The sequence below is a fragment of the Palaemon carinicauda genome, chromosome 12 (genome assembly GCF_036898095.1).
Source record: "Palaemon carinicauda isolate YSFRI2023 chromosome 12, ASM3689809v2, whole genome shotgun sequence".
NCBI classification, from domain to species: Eukaryota; Metazoa; Arthropoda; class Malacostraca; order Decapoda; family Palaemonidae; genus Palaemon; species Palaemon carinicauda.
In genome coordinates, this window is record NC_090736.1 from 158820289 (window position 1) to 158827999 (window position 7711).

Genomic DNA, 7711 nt, shown 5'->3' on the forward strand with positions numbered 1-7711 from the left:
ACCAAGTTGATTGTGTATCAACCCCCTCCTAACCTAATGTAGGAACCCTTGTATGCTCCCTATTCCCCCTGCCTGTGGGTATTCCTTCAGGGTAGACTTGCTTTCCCTTCTATATAGGGGAATCTCGTCTACAACCAGAGTATTTATCGCTTCTCTGCCTACCCTAAGGGAATGAACCCCCCTTAGGGTCGTGCCTGAGACCTTAGGAAGGGCCCTGCCCTTCCCCAGTTGCACTTGGTTGGGTTACTCCTTCGTCCCTGCAACTAACGATGTGTATTTCAGGCTTTCCTAGCCTAGGGGTTAGTCCTCCTACTCTAGGTTAAGCTCTGGGGGTAGACTCTGTCTTATTATAGTTTGGGACAGAACATTAGTACTGTACTTGATCTGGGCTACCTATCCTATGTTAGGGAGCGTTGTCCCTTGCCTTGGTGGCCGCTCTCATGCAGAGTCTCCTTATTAGAAAGACCCCTTCTTCTCCCTCCCAACTATCCCTTTAGTGTAGGCTTGCCTACACACCTCTGTCCTTACGGCCGTATGCTAAGAGGAAATAAAGGGACTATAATATAGACCCTATATTAAATTCCTATGCTTAGAACATATACAGGCCCTATAAATTTAGGGTTCCCTATAATTTAAGGGGTGGTTCCAATACTATTTAAAGGGTGGCCCAGACATGCCTTTCGCAAGCCCTATAAATAAATAGTAGTCATGATATCAACTCTTTGCTTGTGAAAAACATTTATATTATCAAAAGATGTCTTACAAAAATATTAACACATAAAAAGAAAGACAAACTATTGAACAGGTGGGCCAAACTTCATATTTTATGAACTCTGAGATGTCCCTCTCAGAGTTCAAGCACAACACAACAAAACAAGCTTCTGCCAAGTTTCACAGGTAAGAATTTCTTTGATTATTTTTTTAGCAAAGTAAGTGGTAAAATAGTAGTTGCAAGTAAACTTGTCATTTGAAATCGTAAATAAATTACATTCTTCCAATAGATATGATAGCTCATGCATGGAAAAGGTGTTGGTTTTTAACTGATGCTTAAAGGTTCATCTGTTTTTAAGAGAAATTGTTGTATTTGTGCAAAGTTTACATTAAGTTTGGCTTGGAGAAGTTGAGAAACTCTGGTAACTAATCTAACGAAATCAAAGTAACCTTGGCAGGGGGTGACCCTCTGGAAGAGAATGCCAAAAAAAGGCCTTATCCTTTAGTTCTAGCAAAATGAACTAATTTTCATCCACAATTTTGCCTTTTTATAAATGATTTTGATATCTGGAAATGATTCCCAGGATTTCAAGAATAATTCAACTAATGTGAACCTAATGTAGGAAATCATAGCTGCAAGTTGGTTGTGTTGGGCTGGTGATGGTAGCCTAACTTAGGGTTCGTTCATTACTTTGTAAGATAATTTAGATGGTGTCTAGAGTAGGCCTAGGGTTGATTTCCAGCATGATCATCATCTGAAAAGTGTAAAAACCAATTTGAACCTAATTTGCAATTTCATAGTGCATCTAAGTTTATGCCTAGTCTACTAAAGTGTAAGTAAGCTGTGCAGTGTGGACTGTGGAGGGCTGCTGTTGAGCTAGCCAGGGGTCAAGGGTGGCAGATTAGGTTTTGTAGAGTTAAACACTAGGCTAACAAACATTTCATGAGTCTTACATTACACGTATATTTCATATATTTCAGCATGTACCGACAATTCCGTCATATCCGAAACCTTCAGCGCTATCAGCATGGCCATATACGAAGGGTTGTGACAGATCGAAGCAACCCATTCCATGCCATGACTGAGGAAGAATTTCTGATGAGGTTCCGATTAAGTAAAGATTGCACACTTTCATTGATTGCAAAGATAGAGCATCGACTGCCCAATGCTCTTAGCAACATATGTAGGCATGAGTCGTTATCACAGTGTTTTTGTGCTTATATGTCAGGTGATGAGCTATTCGTGAGTGATGTAATGCTCATTTTGGTAATAGTATAGAACACCACGCTCTCCATTTACTCCAATGTAATGTAATCCTGCGGTTCTCACCTTCTTGCACAGTAATTAGGTGGTTATTCAAATTCTGGGAAAGCAATAATTAGCAAGATATGTTGAAGAGGGGAGAAGGGGTTATGAAAAGAAAATAGCTCGGTTTCCTCACTATACGACATGGAACTGACGTCAACATAGTCAACCAAACAGATCGTGATGCCAGGGTACATAAACAGAAGTTCGTGATGCCAGCGTACATTTGATATACTTTATATTCAAAATATACTTAATCAAGAATTGTGATTACTCAAAAGTGTCACTATTTGTAAATTGCATATTTTAAGGACACTTTTTAGTAATTAATCCATTTTTAATTAAGTATATTTTGAATATACAGTAAATCAAATGTACGCTGGCATCACAAACTTCTGTTTATGTACGCTGGCATCACGAATTCTGTTTGGTTGACGATGTTGACATGTCAGTTCCAAGTCGTTTAGTGAGGAAACCCAGCTATTTTCTTTTTATAACCCCTTCCCCCCTCTTCAACATATCTTGCTAATTATTGCTTTCACAGAATTTAAATAATCCCCTAATTACTGTGCAAGAAGGTGAGAACTGAAGGATTCCATTATATTGGAGTAAATGGAAAGCGTGGTATTCTATACTATTACCCTCATTTTTACTTATTTAACAACCTTTTCTTAATAATAATGTACCAGCTAGGTACAGTACATAAGGTGCCTTCATTACCTGTAAGCACAAGCAAAAGTGATTTTTATGTCTGTATACTGTACTGCAGTGATTCTCAACCAGTGTGCCAAGGCACAATGATATATCACAACTAATTCAAGCAGTATGGTGATATTTACTGAAGTAAAGTAAGTTCTTATTTATACCCGGTATTTTTTATGTCTGCAGTTCTATCTTATAATTACATGTATACCCTTTTAAATTTTGCCAAGTATACTGTATGCTGTGATATTCTTATGAGATCTTAAGTGTGCCATTGGTAAAAAAAGGTTGAGGCATTTGCTGTACTTAGTTTACTTAGGCAAGTTATTTTATTGGTTTCTGCTAAATGTGTTACTTGAAAGGTTATATGAAGCTGCCTAGAGATATTATGCTTAATGCAGTAAAAGATTATACAATTTTTTAAGTAAAAACAGATGAGAATTATGCCTGGACATGGTTTGAGTGAAGTACTTCATGATTTTTTCTTTTTCCACAGGCTGTCCTGTGCCTTCTCACCTGCAGGTCCTAATTGGATTGAGATACATTGCCACTGGAAACGACCAACTTGGTATATCTGATTGGTGTGACGTATCACAGTCTTTTGTTAGTAGATGTGTTGGCAAGGTAGCATATGCAATTGGAAGTTTGTGTGCAGAGTTCATCAAGTTTCCAGACCAAGATAATATCACCAGGATTAAGCATGAATTTATTACTATAGCTGGAATGCCAGGTGTAATTGGGTGCATTGACTGCACTCATATTGCAATTGAGATGCCAAGTCACCCGCGTCCTGAAGTTTTCCGCAACAGAAAAGGTTATTTTTCATTTAATGTACAAGCAGTCTGTGGTCCTCAGTTGCAGCTCTACAACATTGTAGCTCGGTGGCCTGGCAGTGCACATGACAGCAATATTTTTGAAAATAGTCGACTCTGTCAGGAACTCAAAGATGGTATTCTGCCTGGACACTTGTTGGGTGACAGTGGCTATCCATGTCGTGAATATTTGTTGACTCCTCTGACAGCTCCTCATGGCCGTGGAGAGAACCGCTATAATGCTTCTCACATAAGAACGCGAAACAGTGTTGAGAGAGCATTTGGACTATTAAAAAGAAGATTTGCTTGCCTTGGAAAGAAAATGAGGACTTTCTATGAGAAACACCAAACACATAATTGTTGCTGCTGCAGTTCTCCACAATTTGACCATCACCTACAGAGTACCTGAGCCAGATAATGTAATTCATGAACTTCATGATCCAGATGACCCAGAAGCCCAAGGAAACATACAAGAGGATGAATTGAGGCAGCAACCTCAAGCAATGAGAAATATCCAAGGAGTCTTTAAAAGACAGCAAATCATCAGAGAATATTTTGCTTAGGGAAAAAATAATCACCACCACTAGGCTTAAAGTTACCAAAAACCAAATTCAAAGTATGTATATATGGTACAGGTTTGGAAAATAAACCAGAAACAGTTATTTGTAATTTTAATTTCCACAAAAATATATAGTACAGTAGTCAAAATACATTGCAGACTAGAACACAATGCATAATTTCATCACAGCCGAAATATATATAATACTATATTGCACTGAAAAAAACTTGAAGTGACATTGGATCAGTTTAAAGCATCGAGTTTATCACAAATTCTTTTGGTCACCTGTCCTAGTTCCCCTGTTACTTGCCCACATCAACCCAGATTTGATGAGCCTGAAGACAAAGGTTTGCATCCTCATTTTCCTTTTTAATTTTTTTTAGTTTTTCTCTCTTAATTTCAATATCTAGGCTCTTAACTTCAATATCTAGGCTGAGGCTTTCCATAGTCTTTTCATGCTCCTTCCGTTGCATCTCAAGAGATGCTTCAAAGCTGGCCTCCTGAGTGAACTTTCTTGTTCGTCGGCGCTTTCGGGCTGGGGTAAAATTTGATTGGCCAGGTGTTGGTGTGTATTCTGTTGGGGTGTCTCTGGCATTAAACTGAATAGAGGTGGGTGTGTTTGTTTGAGTATCCTGTGTCATGTTAGCTTCTTAAGAGGAGACTTTGCCAGCTGGTGTGCTCTGTGTTGTGTTGAATTCAGTTGAGGTGAGTTTGGGAGGTGTTGTGATGGAGTGTATAGAGTTGTTAATGTGCTGTGCCATTATTTGAGAATCATACCTTATCTCACATTTTTGCCCATTATTTCTGATGCCAATCACAGTATGTGGTTGTCCTGAAAAGACAAAAAAACAAAAAAAAAAAGTTATGCTATGATTGTACTGGAGAACATTACTTTTGCAAACTGTGGGGCTACTAATTCCTCCTAATTCTATAAAAGATTCCATAAAAGTAAAGCAAATATTTAAGTGATGAATGATTTACCTAATCCTAACAATTACACAGTTGTGGGTCAAACCATGTTTGACATGATTCTTGGGTAATAGTATAGAACACCACGCTATCCATTTACTCCAATATAATGGAATCCTGCAGTTCTCACCTTCTTGCACAGTACTTAGGGGGTTATTTAAATTCTGGGAAAGCAATAATTAGCAAGATATGTTGAAGAGGGGGGAAGGGGTTATAAAAAGAAAATAGCTCGGTTTCCTCACTAAACGTCTTGGAACTGACACGTCAACATCGTCAACTAAACAGAATTCGTGATGCCAGCTTACATAAACAGAAGTTCGTGATGACAGCGTACATTTGATTTACTGTATATTCAAAATATACTCAATTAAAAATGGATTAATTAATCACAAGTGTCCTTAAAATATGCAATTTACAAATAGTGACACTTTTCAGTAATCACAATTCTTGATTAAGTATATTTTGAATGTACAGTATATCAAATGTACGCTGGTATCTCGAACTTCTGTTTAGTTGACTATGTTGACGTCAGTTCTATGTCGTTTAGTGAGGAAACCGAGCTATTTTCTCTTTATAACCCCTTCTCCCCTCTTCAACATATCTAGCTAATTATTGCTTTCCCAGAATTTAAATAACCCCCTAATTACTGTGCAAGAAGGTGAGAACTGCAGGATTCCATTATCTTCATAAATTGATAGGTAGGGGATATGCGTAAAACAAGTGACTTCCTCTCAATTTTATGGGAAAAAATTAATAGAGAAACAAAACATTTGTATGAAAATAAGTAAAATATGCAAAACATCCAAGCAGAGCTTTCTGTAGAATTATCAAAGTAGAACTTACCAGTACTCTGGAGTGCATCACAGTCCAGTTCATTCTCCTCACCATCAAGGTCATCACTTATGATAGTAAGGATTTTAGCAGTCTCTTCATCTACAGGCTTAGGAGGAGCACCACCACCTGTCCTCATAGTCTCTCGCTTATAGGCTGCATGCTGTTTCTTTGCTCTGAAATTTTTACAACAGTTCAGTGGTTAAATGAATATCTTTGTTCCAAACAATTAGGCTAACCAGTATATAGCCTGAAATTAAGACCAAACAATTAGGCTAACCAGTATATAGCCTTAAATTAAGAACAAAAGCCAAGCAATTAGGCTAACAAGTATATAGCCTGAAATTAAGACCAAATAATTAGGCTAACCAGTATATAGCCTTAAATTAAGAATAAAAGCCAAGCAATTAGGGTAACAAGTATATAGCCTGAAATTAAGACCAAAAAATTAGGCTAACCAGTATATAGCCTTAAATTAAGAACAAAAGCTAAGCAATTAAGCTAACAAGTATATAGCCTGAAATTACGACCAAATAATTAGGCTAACCAGTATATAGCCTTAAATTAAGAATAAAAGCCAAAAAATTAGGCTAATCAGCAGATAGCCTGAAATTAAGACCACACAATTAGGCTAGCCAGTATATAGCCTTAAATTATGAATAAAAGCCAAACAATTAGGCTAACCAGTATGGAGTCTGAAATTAAGAATAGTACAAACTAAAATGAGAATTATTTATTTGCTCAGCCTTTGAAAAGTATGTTATTCCTTACATATAGCCTAAATAAAACTCATCCTCGCCAATACCTAAGCTGATGCTTGCTTATGTATGCAGGAAGTGAGTCAAAAGTACTATTACTTTAATGTGTTTATGAATACTTACTTTCCTTTTGCATTCTCCCAGACTTTCTTCAGCTGTTGCTGGCTTCTTGGTGGTCCATAACCAGCAGCATTAAATAAGCTAGTGACTTTTTCCCATGCTGCTTTTTTTCGATGGATGATGCGGAAGTCATGGCTCTTATTGAATAAAATCTCGCTCCTTTCCTCTATTAAGGTCACCAGCATTGTTTTCTCACTTGCAGTTATGTATCTTGCTCTTATACAATCCTTTTCTGCCATTTCCACTGTCTATATGTCGTCACTAACTCGTTGAAAGAACAGGAATAGACGACACACGTGTACCCAACTTAGCAAATATCCTCACACAGAGTTGCCAGGTTCGCCTTTTTTCAGGCTAAAAACTTCAAATTTGGCCCTTTTTGACATTGTTTAGCCTTTAGCAATATCATAAAAAAGGTTGGCCTTAAATGCTATAATATTGTTTTTTTTTTTTACTCTATGGGTTGACCTTTTAAATCTGCAGTTGATCAGAAGTTGGACTTTTCTCACTTAGAAAACCTGGCAACTCTGCCCTCACAAATGTAAACAAAACGTTCTTCCAGCATACCAACTGTTTAGAGGACAACAGACACCCTCTCAGCAGGGATACCAACCACACCCTTTCCTTGAAGTTGCTTTAAACATAGCACCGAAAAATATAGGGCTCCCCTACACTTTCCAAAGGGTATAAAGAAGGCCCTATAATTGGAGGCCTTATATTTCCTCTTAGCATACGGCCGTTAGTCCTAAAACTCCTCCCTTGGGTGGAGTGGTAAGGCTAACATTGTTCTCCTGCTAAGCATTCCGCTCTAGTACACATACCCTTCATAGCGTTTTATGGGGGTGGTTGCTGGCGCCGGTCCTGCCGGCGGGGGATTTCCCCCTTTTTGAGTGCCCTCTATCCCTCCCTTGGGTTACCACAGGCCCACGGCGGCAGGTGACCG

At 38.1% G+C, this 7711-nt stretch overlaps 2 pseudogenes; one reads left to right on the forward strand and one right to left on the reverse strand.

Annotated features, from left to right (window-relative positions):
• Window positions 1–3138: 3138 nt before the first annotated feature.
• On the forward strand, window positions 3139–4171 carry LOC137650699 (putative nuclease HARBI1; annotated as a pseudogene).
• Window positions 4172–4333: 162 nt separating this feature from the next.
• On the reverse strand, window positions 4334–7007 carry LOC137650700 (myb/SANT-like DNA-binding domain-containing protein 3; annotated as a pseudogene).
• Window positions 7008–7711: the final 704 nt, after the last annotated feature.